This window comes from Podarcis pityusensis (genome assembly GCF_964106645.2).
Source record: "Podarcis pityusensis genome assembly, chromosome: 4".
Taxonomy (NCBI): domain Eukaryota; kingdom Metazoa; phylum Chordata; class Lepidosauria; order Squamata; family Lacertidae; genus Podarcis; species Podarcis pityusensis.
Genome location: NC_138027.1, coordinates 80,424,593 through 80,443,525, shown reverse-complemented (window position 1 = coordinate 80,443,525; position 18,933 = coordinate 80,424,593). Strand labels below are relative to the sequence as shown.

Sequence of the window (18,933 nt, the reverse complement as noted above, 5' to 3'; positions counted from 1 at the left end):
CAGAAGAACATTTCTTGGAAAGAACAGCCTACACTAAGCAAAGTGAGCAAGTCCAAACTAGCAACACACACACACTGGGGCTTCCCCACTCATTTATATGAGGGAGGTAGATCTATCCACATAAATGGATATGTGAATAGACCCTTTTTCTCTTTTGATAGCCAGCCACCAGCCACTCCTTGATAAAGTAATATGGGGGAGTGCCACACTTCATCAGGAATTCCTCCCATCATTGACTGCACACACAAACACAGTGGTGGTGAGTAATGCACAGTTATTGTCTTTGTTTATTCCCTGGAGTCTGTTCTGCCCTATGGGCATCTGATCTGTTGCTCATACATCCTCTTCCTGTATCCTTGCCTCATCCTTCTAACTCCACCTCCACGATCACTGCAACTATCATTTAGAAACAGCCGTCCACAAATATATCAGGACCCAACAAGCTCAATTCTGCCTCCTTTTATTCTGAGGTTGGGAAGTAACAACAACAACAACAACAACAACAACAACAGGAAATTGTTGTTTCCTCACCCACTTAGGTTTGCTCTGCCCATTTGATAAACAAGAATACCACAAAATGCTTAGAGTTACAATCAGTCCAGTGCAATCTTGTTTATTTTAACAAGGAATCCTTATCTAACTAGTTGCTGGTAGCAATTTATCAAGGTCAACTGCCAGCGTGAAAGCCTTTTGTCACACATTGTGCTTTAAAAATCACCACCACCATCCCACTTACTGGATTTGTGCATTAAAAGCACGTTGGGCTCAGCTTGTAGACAAATTTGCAGACCTTCCACAAGAATAAACCATTTAAACTTTGGTACCAGCATTTCTATTTCAAGTCAAGTTCTATTTCAAGTCTATTTCTATTCCAAATAACTTGGAAACTATTCAGATTTATTTATTTTTGAGAACATATTATGCAGTGTTGAAAAGTGTCTTCTTTCACATACACCACCCCTCTATTTATATTGATGTTTCATGCTTTCTCCCCCCCCCCCCCACTTTGGCTTCACTTCTCCTCATTGACACCATTATGCAGGCAAACCTTTAGTGTGGTGGTGCTACCCCATGGGTAGGCAAACTAAGGCCTGGGGACCAGATCCGGCCCAATCACCTTCTAAATCTGGGAATCAGCGTGTTTTTACATGAGTAGAATGTGTCCTTTTATTTAAAATGCATCTCTGGGTTATTTGTGGGGCATAGAAATTCATTCATATTTCCCCCCCCAAAAAATATAGTCCAGCCCCCCACAAGGTCTGAGGGGCCGTGGCCTCGCCCCCTGCTGGAAAAGTTTGCTGACCCCTGTGCTACCCTATCCACATATGCACTTTGTTTTTCCCTATAGTAGAAATACATGTCTCAACATTCTTCACCTCTCCATGAACATACCTAATCCTGTTAAAAGTTATTCATGACAATCCTGAAAGTAAGTCCTGTTGAGCTCAGTGGGGCATACTTATGCACAGAACTGCGCCATACAACTGAAATCCTATGCCTACCCACCAGGGAATAAATATAAATAGGAAAGAAACCCTATGGAACTCATGCTTCTGATTGTACTTTTATATCCCTTTGAAACCAACAGAATAAGATACCTTTCAATGAGACTTTCAATGCTTTTAGTGCATTTTATTTAATCCTGTCTAACTTGGATTAGTGCCATATATATATGGTACCTTCTAAACTGGGCAGGTTTTGTGAGAAAGAAGGATGTAAGTTATAGGGAAATGGAAATAAGTGCCTATTCTCCTTAAAGAGCTCGTTACAAGCTGTCTGGCTGGTTGCAAAGTTGGGACAAAAAGCACTAATTTATTCCCCCCCCCCCAATGTGTGCTTTAATTTTCTGTCTGGGGAGCGGAACAGGCCCGGCACCCAAGTGCTAAATGAAGATGGCAAAGTAATAACAGTTAATAATAGTTTTTAAAGATTTGCCACCTGTTGTATCAAAACATGCTTAAGAACCAGATATGAAACATATGGTTCTTCCTTGGCTGTGAAAAATGAACAGATGCTCCAAAATGCCCAAACTTGCAAACAACTACAGCAACAAAGGGGGTGGGCATATGAGAAACAGACAGAGATGATCGTGTGATCAATGATAAGCTTTTGAGGATCAAGATGGCATGATAACATAAGATTACAAGCTTTTGAAGCTGAAGGACCAAGAAGCAAGAGCTAGGATGTGCTCACACGTGCATGTAGGACATGGCACTCTTGGCTTTTTTGAGATGGCATGTCAAATAACAAGCTTATGGGGGCCATCCTGCTTTTCAATGGCAAGGCATCCATATACTACAGAGGAAACCCCTTTGGCCCCGGGCCTGGATACAGTGCCCAGCAATCCAGAGCTGGTTCACACATGTACATGACCACATAATAAAAGTGATGACTTGCTGCATGTATGAATGAATGAGTCATCACAGATGTAACACTGCAGGCAGAACTGCCACTCTGTTGTCTCGCATCATCATGAATGCCATGCTTCATTGAAGGCAGTGCGCACATTCAACCGGGAACTGTAGTTTATTCCTCACAAGGCTACAGTGCTGGGCACCCTCAACAAACTATGGTTCCCAGGACTCTTTGGGGGAAGTCAGGTGCCTTAAAAAGGTAAAGGGATCCCTGACCATTAGGTCCAGTCGTGACCGACTCTGGGGTTGCGGCGCTCATCTCGCTTTACTGGCCGAGGGAGCCGGCGTTTGTCCGCAGACACCTTCCGGGTTATGTGGCCAGCATGACTAAGCCGCTTCTAGTGAACCAGACCAGCACACAGAAATGCCTTTTACCTTCCCACCGGAGCGATACCTATTTATCTACTTGCACTGGTGTGCTTGCGAACTGCTAGGTTGGCAGGAGCAGGGACCGAGCAATGGGAGCTCACCCCGTCTCGGGGATTCGAACCGCCGAACCTCTGATCGGCAAGTCCTAGGCTCTGTGGTTTAACCCACAGCGCCACCCGCATGCCTTAAATGTGGTGTAACTATATGTTGTATACACAGCCCTACTTAAAGCGAAGTGGACTTTCATCTCCCCTTAAATGATAATAAATCAGCTTGTGCGCTTGTCTTCAGTTTTTAAAATTTTGTTTTTTTTACAAATTAACTTATCCCTCACTTGAAAGCACTGCAGCTGCACCTCACAAAGCTGACGTGGTGATAAATGAAAAATGGATGTGATTTATTAATGTGCAAACAGTATTTAAAAATCATTTTCAATTCTTGTCACTCTAATAATCCCTCCCACACTTCGGCTAGATACTGCAATAGCACTTCCTTCTCCTGTATTCAAAGGGAGCTAAAGGAATAGTATTGCCCCAATTTGTGGGGCTTGTGCTGAACTCATGTTTCTGCAGAATCAAAAAGCCCAGAAGCTGTGCAACCCTGATAAGATCATCTGCAATAGTGTTTGCCAATCATCTGCTGGAGGCTGGGGAGTGGGGAGGATGCATTCCACGCCTCCTCCCTCTCGTTTCTGAACTGATTGGCACTGTTTCCAAGAGTCTGACTGAGGCTGCACAGCCCAAGCTAGTATTTGGGGCTTTCCAACCAGACAACATGGACACACAGCAGCCTGCTGGAATGAGGCCTTTGGATGCAATCTTGAGCGCACTATGCTTACAACTGGGGATATGTTTGGCTCAGTTTGCAGTTTAATACAAACCTCCCTAATTCTCACACTCTGAAACAATATGTTGTTACAGTGGTAGCTCGGGTTAAGTACTTAATTCATTCTGGAGGTCTGTTCTTAACCTGAAGCACCACTTTAGCTAATGGGGCCTCCCGCTGCTGCCGCGCCACCGTTGCACGATTTCTGTTCTCATCCTGAAGCAAAGTTCTTAACCTGAGGTACTACTTCTGGGTTAGCGGAGTCTGTAACCTGAAGCATCTGTAACCTGAAGCGTCTGTAACCCAAGGTACCAATGTATAAGAATTCTAAGGTCCCAAATATAAAATAAGTGTTTCATAAATTCACAAGGCAAACACTTACATAAGTATATAAACCACGTGTCTAAAATAGTACAGGAGAACAATCCTGAAGTCATTTTGACTCTCCCAGTGACCTCAAATATTTCTCTGCAAGGAGGAAGGAAATGGGAAAGCCTCTCCATTGTCTTTTGCTTACCTGTCTTAAGGGTATCTTTGTGTATGAATAGGGTGTGCCTGCGACCTGGATACAGGAATTAAAGTATTTACCATCACAAAATAATGGTCCAGGTAATGCAGTCAGTGACCATTATCCTGGTAGACAGGATTTCTGCTGTAGACTGCCTCTTTCTGTGATGTATGTATGATGTTTTAGGGGTGGTCTCTGGCTATAGGGTAGGCAACTTCAAAAGTCTGTATAAGGGCTTGCACATCATTGTTCAGGGTCCCTCCTGCCTCTTGTGTGTGGCAGTGAGCACCCTGTTGCAACAGTTAATAAATATCAGGCTTACTAGCTGCCTTGCTTCTCAATATTCTCTGGCTGGCCTCTGTTATTTTCTCCTTCCGATAGGGAACCTACGTAAGGACTCTATACGGGCTCTTGGATACCCCATAATGGAAAAGGAGCAGTTTTTCTTAAAAGATTGTGAGCTGAAAGGCAGCTATATGCTTCCAGAATCTGCACTTCTCTGAATATTGTGATGTAGTCCTCCAACCAAAAATATGTACAAATGTACATATTAGGAAGATGGATTAAAAATGCATATATCCACTTTTGAAATACAAGCATGCATTATATTGAACAGAAATCTGTATTTGCATAGTAGGCAGAAAGACATGCAAGAATGTGTTTGTCTTAGCAGCAGCTAGGAATTTATACGCAGGGGAGTAGAGATCATCAACTATACCAGGTATCAAACAATGGCATGGTAAAATATGGGGCTGAGGATTAATCGTTAAACTAACTCACTTTATCAGGTTTAGAGAACAAAAGCAAAGTCAGGATAATTTTTGGTCAAGATGGAGTAATTTTACTGATTGTAGCAGGAGATATGTGCAACTTCCAGGCATGTGCCATGAGTTTACGTTGTTATGGGAGAATAAAAATTATGCTGATGCAGGTCAGTTGTGGTTGCCTCTCACAGGAAATCTATATTATAAGCACTATATAAGTCAGAGTAGTTGTATGAGTTTGCCTCTTGATTTTTTTAAAGTGTCTATTAGAAATAATTCACAGAAAAACGCTGTTGAATTTTTGCAAGACAAAAACAAATCACAAAACATGACAGATATGTAGCAAACTGAATTTTAGATTGGGGGTGGGGAGAGAAACTGAGAGAACCCAGAATGGCTGATTTGTCCATCCCTACTTAACAGGGGGGGGGGGGCATTCAGCTCCGGCACCTCTCAGGTAGGCACCATTGTGATTCTATGAGAAAAAAGGAGAAGTTTGTGTTGAGCTTCAGCGCCTCTTTTTCTAGAAAAACAGCACTGCTTTACAGTCCAGCAAAATTAGTGGGATTTAAGTTGTCTGGGCCAGAGCACATACCATGCAGATAATCTATGGTTGAATTCCCCCAATTTATTTATTTATTTTATAAAAAAATAAGTTTAGGGGACTCCACATTTGATCAGAGTAGTTTGTGTTGAAGGTTGAGGAGCTTCACCCTACAGTTCTTTGTTTGTTTAAAACACATTTATTGAAAAGTTACACTTGAGCTTCTGTCCACTGCCATAATCCCACATCACTGTCATGTTGGCTCACCAAAAACCCTCAATAGGCAACCCGACTACCAATCTGTTTCGAAGTGAAGAACCTCAGGAAAGCCAATTGCGAACTTCCCTGCATCACCCATGTAGGTTGGCTCTCAGTGTCTAGCAGCACTGCAAGCTTGCCTTTGAAACATCTGTCCTCTCTGTTGGCTTCAGAATTTTGAATTCCTCCTTGAGGGGATGGCTCTCATTCTTCTATTTTCAAAAGACTACAGACCATTCCCTTCTGTTCTCTGACATTTATGAATAATTAAGTTCCCAGTCTCTCTCCCCCACCCCCATTTTCCCCCTATTGCCCTTCTTCATAATAAGGTGTGCTGAGCTCCTCAGTACTAAAAAGTGGTCCCATTCATAAATCACTCATATTTGGCAAGAATAACTGCGGCTGCTATCATAGCCTTTCTCTCTGTGAGTCAGTGCTGCTATTTACTTTATTTCTGTAGCCATGTGCAGTTTCCTTTTGATCTCTACTGTCAGGTCTTTTCTTTTTTTCTTTTTTTGCTTGGTGTTTTGGAACCATGTGAGTGTTTAGGAAAGAAATCCTTTCCTTATTATGTGTCCCTTATCTCATTATCTTGCATTTCTCTGTATTTAATTGCATAAGCCACTTGGGCTCCTTTGGGCCCAGGCTATCAGAACGATTCTGTCATTTTGCCCTTCTTTCGATTGATTGCTACTTCCAAGGTATACACAAGCAACAAATTTCATTACCTCGTAGGTCACAGAAAGTTGTGATACTGAGCTGAACGTTGCGGGATAGAGACAACAGCTAAATGTTGTGGCAGGAGCTACTGTCTCCCCTCGACCAGATGCTGGGAATCAGAGTTAGGGAAAGTACTGTTGCACTCAAATCCTGCTACCTTTGAAGGTGACCTGGAAACTACAACTAATCCAGAATGCGGCAGCTGGACTGGTGACTGGGAGCGGCCGCCGAGACCACATAACACCGGTCTTGAAAGACCTACATTGGCTCCCAGTACGTTTCCGAGCACAATTCAAAGTGTTGGTGCTGACCTTTAAAGCCCTAAACAGCCTCGGCCCAGTATACCTGAAGGAGCGTCTCCACCCCCATCGTTCTGCCCGGACGCTGAGGTCCAGCACTGAGGGCCTTCTGGTGGTTCCCTCGCTGTGAGAAGCTAAGTTACAGGGAACCAGGCAGAGGGCCTTCTCCGTAGTGGCACCCACCCTGTGGAACGCCCTCCCACCAGATGTCAAAGAGAAAAATAACTACCAAGCTTTTAGAAGACATCTGAAGGCAGCCCTGTTTAGGGAAGCTTTTAATGTTTAATAGGTTATTGTATTTTAGTGTTTTGTTGGAAGCCGCCCAGAGTGGCTGGGGAAACCCAGCCAGATGGGCGGGGTATAAATAAAAAATTATTATTATTATTATTATTATTATTATTATTATTATTATTCTCAGCGTCCTACACATGGGAGCCAACTCCTAGGGGTTGAGGGGTCTTTGCCCCCCCTAAAATATTTGAGGGGGCTGCCCCCTTCAAATGGTGTGCGTGCACCGTGTTATATAATTGCTTATGTGGGGCAGGGCTTACCTAGGCCTCTCCATATTTTATTTAAGTTGGCACCCCTGGTCTCACAATCATCTGATTGGCTACTGTGAGAACTTGAACTAGGTGGGTCTTTGGCCTGATCCATTTTGTTCTTAGCACTTTTTACAACTAACCCTTAAACCTTATTTACAGGGGCTTGGCAATGGGGGTGCGGTCCACACCAGGTGTCATCATGAAGGGGGTGACATTCGGCACGGCCCCCCCACCTGCGACTCCCCCAAGCCCGGTGAGCGGCAAAGCAGCTGCTGCAGCTCTCCCCCTTCCCCCAGCTCGCTGTAGGCTTGGGAGTCACGGGGTGGGGGAATGTCACCCCTCTTCAGCCTGAAGGGGGGTGACATTTGGTGCCCCCCGTGCCGAGATCAACTGCCGGAGAGGATTGTGCAGCTGCGCCAATCGGCCCCATGGGTGGATCGCCCTGCCCCTTGGGTGGATTGGCCCTGCCTATGGGCAGATCGTCCTGCCCCCAGGGGCACGGCATGTGTGCCGCTCCGGGTGCCAGAGCACCTAGCTACGCCACTGCTTATTTATTGGTGTGGCAACCTCTGCTTACACGTTTATGTAAGTTGTATCTACAGGCTAATTTAATGACTTTGCAGGACAAACCTTTGCATGCTACATAACACATCTGATCTAAAAGCCCAACTGAATTTATTTTTTGGGGTGGTGGTGGTGACACTCTTCTTTTCCTACAAACAACAGACCTACTTACCTGGCCTGTGAGTGTGTGATTCATTTCATAATCTTTTGTACCAAAGAAGTCTTCTTTCCACAGCAGTTCCACCACTTCCCACGACCAGTTAGCAATAGGACACTCATCAGCCTGGAAGGGAAGCATATGAAAATTATATAATTGCATTTTATTTGCTTCTTTTAACAAAGATCATAGTTTATGATCCAGCAATTGCATTTAGTGCCTTCCATAATAGCCCCTTTGTGGGCTTAAACTCTGTCATAAGCCTGTTCAATAAACTGTCAATAATACTTTTAATTTATACTGCATTTTCACACCAGTTTATTTCATTTCCCTGATGTTTCCCTAACATTTTGCTTCCAGAAAAAAATCTATTTGCAAAAAACACAGAAATGAGCACTAAAGCTGCAGTATATTCTACCGTGGAAGTGGCTTTTAAGTCTTGTGAAAGCTCAACTACGTATAATGCAGAAAGTAACAGTTGGAGAAATGTTGAGAAAATGGAATAAACTGCCGTGTGAATGCAGCATCAATTTTTCTGGACGCCACTTAGTAGCTGTGGTTGGCAAATATGACCTATATGTCCATGCTTCCAAGGAGTAGTGCATCATCTGAAATAACCTTTGCATTTCCAGTATTCTATAGTGTAGGGGTCTGTTGGGCTGCTGCACTCTAAGTGACATCTCAGTTGTGCCAACACGGAAGGCTAAGGGCAGCACCGCCCAGATATAATGCCACTAGGAAGTACTGCTTCTTCCTCTTACGCTGATTCAAAGTGTGACCAGGAGAGTCAATCAGTGATGGTGAGGAAGCATGAGGGGATGCAGCTGCAGCCTTAGAATGGCCTTAGAGTGCCCAGATATGGGTTGAAAATATGGGAGGTGAGGTACCAAGAGACCTCAAGGCAAGGGAGGCCCAAAGGCAAGGAGAAAGCCAGGAAATTAGCCTGGAATGAAATGCAAAATCCCGATTGAAAGCATGCCTGTTATTTTATTCTGTAACAGGTACAAAGTAGTTGAGGCCATTGACCAACTGATGTTGATTTACCCAAGATCCTCAGACTTGAAAATGGGTCAGGAGAAGCCTTAGAGGCAGCTTGGGAACTTACATCAATGGGGAGCAAGATTGGACCATCTTCTTTTATTGGAGGAAGAACAGGTACCTTTTGTTCTGACGCTTCTAACTCCACTCAATGACGCCTAGAGTTGAGGTTGATTGTTTTCTAGTTTTCTCCAAGTTATAGGTCCTTCTAGTCATATGATTTGGAAATGGAAATGGTATGAAAACCCCATAGTATATTGACCATTGTGGCTGTTGTAAATTGAAAAGGCCGCTAAGATGCTGTATAATGGCTGGTGATAGGCCAGCACTGTGGTTGAAATGGGGTCTCTGGCTCTGCTCTGGTGCCAAGATGTGGGGTTGTACCCTGTTGTGGGAACTGGGAACCATAAACCTAAGCCTATCAGAGTGTTGGTGCAACATGAGACCTCATCTAAACAGTGAAGATATCATATTGATAATTGTACCGTTACAAGTTATTTATTCCAGGAAAATACAGAAGATGTAATTTACTCGCTGGTAACCATGATGCAAATGTCAGGCCTCATGTAGATTATCCACCTTCCCAGATGTTTATGTCTCGTGCATTTACAAACACACTGGGAGAACCTAGAACTGATTTCTGCATGCTTAATTCATGCAACCTTTACCCTGCAGAGTGCTACAGTTCTGCCTAGGAACTCATTATGCCACATCAAGAGAAGGATATTAGCAAAGTATACACATACTCACTCTACCTATCTCTTATAACAACCTTTATGCCCCAATTTTCAGCTCCTTTAAATCAGTATTATAATTACACTAATAAGAACAATGTCTAATAACACCTCTTCAGGTATTGGGCTGACATAATTTTACAGGGTCATATGATGCCATGAGTTCATTAAAATATTTTTATTACAAGATTCACTAATGCAATTCATAAACGGATATTTTTTTAAAAAAAATAATACAATACAAATTAAAGTGCATGTGCCTAGTTAATACATATATTCTGAGCACCGTCTTCACTTGGCTAATAATCTGGCTAAGAATCTGTCACCATATTTCTGTACTTCTTATGACTCTTTAGTTGCTGTTGATGAAGCTGGATGGAATACAATGAAACCATGAAACAAATAACTATCTATTAAGCCAAGGAAAGGCCCACTTTTTAAAATGGCATATTACATGCAATGCAATAATGGGACTTCCCCAATGTATAAAGGGCCTATTTGCAGCTAAGATGAATGGAGGCACCGAGAAGACCTTATGCACCCTGACCTTTCTAGAGATAGTTGAATAAATTGTGGGGCTTACCATGCAATCCTGTATGTCTTTACCCAGAAGCAAGTGCCACTGAGTTCAGTTCTCCCAGGCAAGTGGATATAGGATTGCAGCCATAGAGAGTGGTATCCACCTAAACAGTTCTGCTACTGCAAGCAGTCTCAGCTGTGCAATGGAACTTCCTTGCCCTCTCCTTGTGTGACCCCTAAATCTGCTCCAGGGGTTCCCCCAACCCTCCAGAGTAAACTTACAGAGGGCACCGGGGAGGGGGCACACAGGGAGAAGAAATGGTTGGGACATACCATTGTGCAGTTAAAATTTCTTGCACTAGCCAAGCTGTTTAGTTGGATACCGTGCAGTGTCCCTGAAATATATTAATACTTTATAAGTAAAAGAAAGTCTTCTGAATTGGTAAATCTGTGTTCACCAGTCCAGAGTGCTTGGTGCTCACATAGCTGACGAGTCTTCTGCTATTCTGCACAATTCTCTCCACACAGAAAACAAGTATTTCAGAGCTTGAACCATTCTCTTGGACTTCTGGGGTGGTTGTTGTTGTTGTTGTTTTAATGAGGGGCATTCAGTTATGTGAGTCCTCTGCCTACTGTCTGAAGTTGTACACCCCAGACACAGACTGACCATGCCAGTGAGAACTACGGAAACTATATTATAACTGCCTTGTAAAAATCAGGATAACCCTTTTTATAGTAAATTGGAGGCTTTTTTGCAGAACGAAATAGGCACCTTCAACTTGTAATCTTATGTAGATGCGATTTCTGTCTATTCTGTGCGTGTCCTGGAAATGGTTCATTTATAGAAATGAAACAGTCGAAAGGCTTCGAGAGGTCCCTGATGGCTTTTTCAAGTTGGCAAAACTTGAGACGTACCTTGGACACTTGGTAAAACGCCAGTTGGCATGAATAATAGACATATCTCTGTCACAGCAACTTGTAGAGGAAGTTGCTGCAACTAGCCTGGTGAGGCAGCTGGGGTGAACTCCAACTGCAGCAAGAATAGGAAGTAAGTGTCTGATCATGTAATGTTCTGTGCATGTCTTTGTTTCCACTGTGTCACATTCCTTATTATATTACACTCCATACAGTGCCCTCCCTTTTTTACATGCATTGTCCATTATTATATTAGAGCTGTCATTATGATGGACAGAGGAGTGTGGCGGGAGGGCCTCTGTATTGTAGGGAGCTCTTGAGGAGTGCAGTGTTCTGCTGAAAGAAACATTGGCACACCCCGCTGCAAGATCCCTGTGAGTGTTGGGCCACCCAAAAAGAGGAATGGAAAATAGGTTAGCCTCATTGCATTCCTTATCCCCCTCCCCCATAGTAATAAATGATAGCTATTCATTTATATGGGAGAAAGCAAAGGAGCAGCATAAAGAAATACCCATTTTATTTTTTTTATTTTATTAAAACCTTGCAATATCATCTTAAGACTTGGAAAGCTTGAAACTGCAATTGACTTGGGCATTGCCTTGGGGTCACTGGTGTAAACTGCAATGCAGAATGCATTCCCCCCCCCCCCCCCATTATTATTATTTTTTAAATCCCATATCCCAATAGACATAGACATAAGCAGCAGCTGGACAGCAAACAGTCATGTTGAAAAGAATGAGTATTTAAATATTCAGCTCCCATTTTTGAAAATTGCATTGCAATTTTGAAAGCACATTTTCACTTAGGAAAATTAGGCCTTAGAGTCCTGCTGCAGATGACTGACAGAGCCAGCTCCCTGTCAATCTCCTAGAGCTCTGAATGCTGATTAATTCCCCATTTAAACTGCATGACTACATTTCACATTGTATGCTCGCATCATGAGGAACAGTAATGTCTCTGCTGGATTTACTGAGATGCTAAAAGAATGAAAAGGAAAAATAGCGGCAAACCCTTTTGCAGAGACTTTTCGGTTGCAGAAGGGTTTGGCTCTGCATCTGATGACTGGGCTGGAGTCTAAACCTGAGATTTCTGAGCTGTATAGGAACGTAGAAGCTCTTGATCTGACCTCTCAACCTGTCTTCTATCTAGGTATTGGCTGTCTCACCAAAGAAGTGCCTGTTTTACATGACATTAGCACTGTACACATAGAAGAACCTATGAAATCGCAAGCATGTGGAAAGTAAACTGAAACAGTTAAAACATGTTTACTTCATTTATTCTTTAATTTATATCCCACCCTTCCTTCCAAAGGAGCCCAGGATGGCAAACAACAAGTGATAAAGCAATAAACACATCTTTAAAAAAGAAATCCAGTGCAGATGCAGACTGGGAAAGATTTCAGCTTAAAAGGTTTGTTGAAAGAGGAATATAATCAACAGGCACAGGAAAGACATATGGGATGCTTACACACGGTACAGATAATTTTTATACTGTCGGGGTCTTGTTGGTGCTGTTAACAAGGTTTTAAATTATTTCACATGGCTACAACATTTGTTGTGAATAAGCAGATACTTGGATTCAATTTACCTAGTGGAAGCTATTCTGCCATAACCTGCAGAAATGAAATGGATGACACAATCTCTTTTATTAGTACAAGGAGGTACCATTTAGAGAGTGGAGGGTGCAGCCTCCATCGTGGTGTTCCAAACCATAGGTTCAGACCATTCCTCTAGAACAAGGGCAGCCAATGAGGTGCTTTCACCACTTTGGGGCCCGTGGGCCATAAAATTGTATATAAATAAACTGTTCCATACTTCCAGGTGTTGTTGGGCCACAGTTATCACCACGAGAGCCAACTCCTAGGGGCCAAGGCCCCCTTGGGCCTCCCCAGTAGAATATTTGAGGGGGCTGGGGCCCAAAGTTGATGGCTGTTGCCATTAAAATGGTAGGTGGATGGGTCACGTCTTGTGATCAAGTATATGGGGTAGGGCTTACCTGATACCCCCCCCCCAATATTTTATTCAGGTTGGCACCCCTGCCACTATCCCTGACTATTGACCATGCTCATACTAGTAAGTAGAGCATGAGACTTTTAATCTCAGGGCTCTAGTTTCGAGTCCCACATTGGGCAAAAGACTCCTGCATTGCAGGGGTTTGTGTTGGGTTTGGAACTTAACAGGTTAAGAAGTTCCCATGATGCCTCAGCATTCTGACGTCAGCTTTAGAAGCTGGGAGGAGTTTCGTTTTCTCTGTTCCTCTCTGGTCTCTGAGGGAAGAAGTCGCAGTGTTTAGTCATGGCTGCGGTGAGCCCAGGAGATTCCTGGGGAAAGTCGGAATAAAGAACTGATATTAGACAAACCTGGTCTCTCTGTGTGTTTGTCGGAAGCTAAGTGGAAGCTACGTGACAGTTTCACCGCTGTGTTCAACTCTGCTGAGGCGTCACTGGAGAGCTACTGAAGACGGAGCTGAGTGGCGCAGCTCGGAGGAAGCGCGCCGGGCATAAAGAGCTAATTGTGGATCGTAAATCAATTAGCGGGGGTCACGCCAAACCAATAAATCAATTCCACAGGTTATGGGTGCTTAATCACCGATCGTAAAAACTGTCACTGGAGACTGCCGGAATGCGTTTGAAGTTGCGGCAGGAGGTGGTGAGATTTTTGCCTGGTGTTAAGAGGCAAAGGAGAGCTGCGGAGCTGAGAGCAGCTGGCTGAAAGACACAGAGGTTTGCCTGTGCTGAGAGCTGAGTGCTGGGAGCTGTTGAGCAGCTGGAAAATCGTTTCCCCACGGATGGGTGCCGGAGGAGCTTGTGATCTGTGAGTACAGCTTGGGGCCCCTTGGGAGAACGGAAGACAATGGCCGGCAGCCAGGTCTTGGAGGACATTGCGTTTGAACAGCTCACTCTAAAAAGTTGAGCAAGGGCTGTCTGGGAATGTGCTGCTGGGATGTGCTGTGAAGCTTCAGCAGGAGGCCAGAGCCCCGGAGAAGTATTGAGAAAAGCCTAAAGATGGCTGGTGCCCCTGTTCCTGATGTTTTAGCCTCAAGGAGTGCTGGTGAGCAGATCGGGGGGGCGAAGGATTCCAAAGGCAAGTGTAAAGGCTTGTCCACTGTGCGTGCTGGAGTGGAATGTCAACAAAGCAGGTTCCCAGAAAGCCGCAGTGGGAGCCAGGCCAGAGGGGGCGGAGCTGGCAAAGAGTGCTTTTCCGGAAGAAGGAGGGCCAGGCCAGCTGGGAGGAGCCCCGGGGCAGTGTTTTTCCACTGGAGTTCGTCGTTGCTGCCCATGGAGAGCGGAGACAGCTGGGCAGGAAGGTCCCAAGGTCAACCAGCTGAGTTCTCATGGGAATCAGTCTCGGAGAGGAGGCCAGCGTGGGAACGCAAGGGAAAGACGTGGTTCAGACGCTGGGGAGGGTTGTTTTCTTATCACTGCTTCTATGGCAACTGTGAAGAACAACTCCAGCCAGGACACGGTGACACGCTGGGTGTTGGATACTGCTGTTGGTCAGCACCTGCTAAGCGAGCCTGCTGGCGAAATGCGGAACTGCAGGGCTATTTCAACAGGACACAACTGTGATGTTAGCAGACGGAATGAGAAAGTCGGTTTCTGGTGTGGCTAACATGTTTTTTTCTCCTTTACAGGAGGAGCTAGAGGTCTACGTTGGGGGGAAACAAGTGGCCAACGTCAAAAGGGGGCAGAACAATCTCTTTGTTCTGGAGTCACCTCTGGAGGGTGGTGGGAATGCTGGAAAAGCACAGGCGCAGTGTGCTAAGGTTCCCAGTCATGTGCAAAAGCTGCACAGGTGCACAAAAGGGTACAAACTCCGGAAATGTGGGAGGTCCCTAGGGTGCAGGGCATGCAAGGGTGCACAGGTACATGGTTTTCCCAGGTTTGGGAGGGTAGCCAAAGAGCCCTTTGAGCTCTTTGGGGCAGGTGGTCCAAAGGTTCAGGACATGATCTTCTGTGGATATGATCCTGCAACCAATGGGTGGAAGTTTGCATACCCAGAGGGTGATCAAACCAAGCTGCTGGTCAGTAAGCAGGCTGAGTTCTGTGAACAGGGTGTGTGTTCAAGACTCAGGGATGGTCCTGAATTTTCTCTCAGAATGTCTGTCTGATTCTGAGGAGGAAAGGGAGCCAGAGGCTGATCCCGGTGATGGGGACCAGGTCCAAGATCAGGGTTCAGAACCCGGTGATGGGGACCAGGTCCAAGATCAGGGTTCAGGGCAGGTCTGGGCATCTCCAAAGGTTGTGAAAGGAGTGTCCAGGTGTGAGGCTTCATCTCCGGTTAGCGTAATGGAGAAAGCTCACAAACAGGGTGTCAAGTCAGAGGGGGAAGAATCTGACGGAGAAGACACAACTGCTGGCCCAAATGGGTCAGTAGGGTATCAGGTCACAAGTGCGTGGAAAAGTGTCGCACAGTGTGATTCTGGGAATGTTGAAGGGGTTCAACAGGTGCCTGGGAAAGATGCCGGGAAGTGGCATAAGGCAAAGGGGAAGGTGTTGAACTCAAAAAGGTCTTGTCAGAATGGTTCGGCAAGAGGGGGTGTTGGGTTTGGAACTTAACAGGTTAAGAAGTTCCCATGATGCCTCAGCATTCTGACGTCAGCTTTAGAAGCTGGGAGGAGTTTCGTTTTCTCTGTTCCTCTCTGGTCTCTGAGGGAAGAAGTCGCAGTGTTTAGTCATGGCTGCGGTGAGCCCAGGAGATTCCTGGGGAAAGTCGGAATAAAGAACTGATATTAGACAAACCTGGTCTCTCTGTGTGTTTGTCGGAAGCTAAGTGGAAGCTACGTGACAGTTTCACCGCTGTGTTCAACTCTGCTGAGGCGTCACTGGAGAGCTACTGAAGACGGAGCTGAGTGGCGCAGCTCGGAGGAAGCGCGCCGGGCATAAAGAGCTAATTGTGGATCGTAAATCAATTAGCGGGGGTCACGCCAAACCAATAAATCAATTCAACAGTTTGAACTAGGTGAGCCTTGTGGTCCCTTCAATCTCTTATGATTTTGTGTTTTAATGATTCAGTGAAATTGGTTTATGTACTAAGGATGCATGAACTCCTAAATCCCTTGTGACGTCGCTGTTTGAGTTGTGATCACTATTGGGGTATTAAATAAATAAGGGATAAAATCGTTTTTTGAAATTTAATCTTGAATTCATCCAAGAGTAGGGATGGAGGAAAACTTCAGTTTGGTACAGATTTCAGGCAGAATCTATCAGATTTGCACTTTCCAAAACCATATGCGGACCAAGACACAACTATCTTTTAAAATTCACATTCATCCAAATTTTGTGATGCATTTCTCTAACTAATCAATGCTTACAAAAATGCATATTTTAGGTGAAAGTGTGCATTAAGATAACATGCACAAATACATTATTTATAGGGGGAATGCTCACAAAAATGTGTACAAAAGCGTATGTAAACATGTGTTTATTATGAGAAATTTGCACTACAATGCTGCTGAATTTTCGTAAGGATTTTTCTTTAAAAGAAACACAATGAATTGATGCAAAATGTGATTAATTGAATTTAAGACTGGAAAAACAAGAAACTAAGAGAACTGAAATAGACAAGTCCTTCCATCCCTGTCTAGGAACATGACTTTCAAGTTACCATTGGATAGAGCAGCTTTCTCAAACTTGAATCCCCAGATGTTGGACTACCAATCCCATCATCCCTGACTGCTGCCCATGCTGACTTTGGATGATGGGACTTGCAGTCCAGGAACATCTGGGAACCCAAGATTGAAAAAAGGCTGAGGTAGAGAGAGGTGGCTGCTTTGGGCAACTGATCTGGGTGTCACAAAAGAACAGCAAATTGTGAGTTAATTCATCTATTATTAATTTTCCCCGCGTAAAGGAACTTGTGGGATTTTCTGCCTCCATCTCTGAAGGATTAAAATTTAAGAGGGCACCCAAGTACTTTGTGGCTACTCAGGGTGATTCAACAACAGTATTTGGTAATGCCTCATGTAGAGTTGAAGTAGCATCCCTGCCTTGCTCCATGTAGTAATTGCTGCAATGTTCATAATGCAGGATCCGTGTGTGCTAAATCTTACCTGTCTTTCCCCACCCTTTCCATTGTGTCACATTTTTATTTATCTTTTGCCAGGCTAAGTAAAAAGAGGGGGTGGAGTGGAAGGGCCTTTCCAATGCAAAATAAGGACCCGTTGCATTAGGAGAATAAACTGGGCACATAATGACAAACACGTTTTGTTTTAATCCTTTCATCTCCTTCTTTAGCTCCTTTTTGTTTCAGCTGCCATAAACACTTGCTGTGAAGCCAATGTTCTGTTCTGAAAAGATCCCCGCTCCCCCACCCCCACCCCGTTTTATTTTATTTTTTTATTTTTTTGGTATTCCTCTCATTTCTGTTGAAACATGACACTCAAATTGGAGATAGGAGCAGAGATCAGCAAACCCTGTCAGCTCTTGTCAACCTAGGTGTAACAGTGTGATCTTCTTAAATTGCTGCTAATCTGCCAAAAATCTCTTTTATCTGCAGTCTCCATCATGCTGTTTGCTCACATTTGGTTAACACTTTAAATTTCCCTTTTGGAGGTGTCACTGTTAGCCATTTAGTAACTAAGAAGAACTGTGAGAGCAGCTTAAAGCGCATGGATTTGGGAAGCTAGAAAAGCTGATTAGCTATTCAGGGAGAATAATCTTATTGAAAGTAGTAAGAGCTGTATAAAGAATGCTTTTCCCTTTCCCCATAACAATCTTCTAATTATGTTGTCAAGCTTGCTGTCGTGTTCTCCCCCTGTGCCATTAAGGAAACCATTTTCTATGTTAAAAAAGAGATTTCCAGATCGTGATGATGTTTTGCTGATTTTTTTTTATTGTTTAAAGAACCTGTGTGTATTAAACCAAACATTAAAAAATGATTCATCTGCAGCATAATTATCTGAGATGAGGAGCTCAAGGTAAGGGTGCTGGGGAGAGAGGCAGGGAGGGGTGTGTGTGGGTGTGTGTGTGTGTGTGTGTGTGATGGGTGGGATTAGTATTTCACATAAGTGTAAAGGGTTTTCACCTTAATGGCTGGGTTCTGAATCTAGCTGGCACCTTTGCAGCTGAAAAGCAGTCATAAATCAATAGCAGAGCCTGGGGTCAGTAGCAAAGCCAACAGATCACCCTCTGAGGCCCTTCTTTGTGTGGACCTCACTTCTATGAGAGGTCCGGAGGGTCACAACACAAGAATGGGCCTTTTCTGCAGTGGCTCCCTATTTGTGGAATGGGGATTCAGAGGTTGAGTGGCCATCTCTCATGGAGGCTTAGGTGAATTTCCTACATTTCAGGAGTTGCACTAGAAACATGGCCCTAGGGGTCCCTTCCAGCTTTATGATTCTGTTTTTCTGCTTCAACAATATTTCATTAAGTTCCTATCATTTTATGTAATTGTATTTTGTATAAGCTATAAAAATTATGTATATGTAAAACATGTTCTATTTACAAACAAAACATTTAAATAGCTACCTTTCTACTGGTAGGATGGGGGGGGGAACATGGGCATATCCAGGATTTTTGTTAGGGGGGCAGGCTTTTGTTACGGGAGCCAGAACCTCAGATTTGTATTGATTTTTTCTTATTTGTCCCCAGTCCCCCCTTGGCCAGAAACAAGGTCAGAAGGGGGCCACGGTCAGAAAAGGGTTAGGAAACACTGATCTAGAAGGTACCACTGGGCTAGCTCTGCTCTAGCATGAGCAAGAAACAGACACCCCCCCCCCCAAAAAAAGCAGGTGGATGAAACAACAAAGTTGTGGAAGCAGGG

General features: G+C 44.2%; 2 long non-coding RNA genes across 3 annotated transcripts in view; one reads left to right on the top strand and one right to left on the bottom strand.

The window, feature by feature from the left end:
- Positions 1-18,933, bottom strand: part of LOC308475872 — a 336,243-nt gene that overhangs the window by 38,070 nt on the left and 279,240 nt on the right. For both annotated transcript variants that reach the window (XR_013985457.1, XR_013985458.1), the window contains one exon: positions 7,980-8,090. This is a non-coding gene — a long non-coding RNA (uncharacterized lncRNA). The remainder of the gene's footprint in view (positions 1-7,979; positions 8,091-18,933) is intronic.
- Positions 1-18,933, top strand: part of LOC308475929 — a 359,243-nt gene that overhangs the window by 194,297 nt on the left and 146,013 nt on the right. The gene's annotated exons all lie outside the window — the stretch shown is intronic.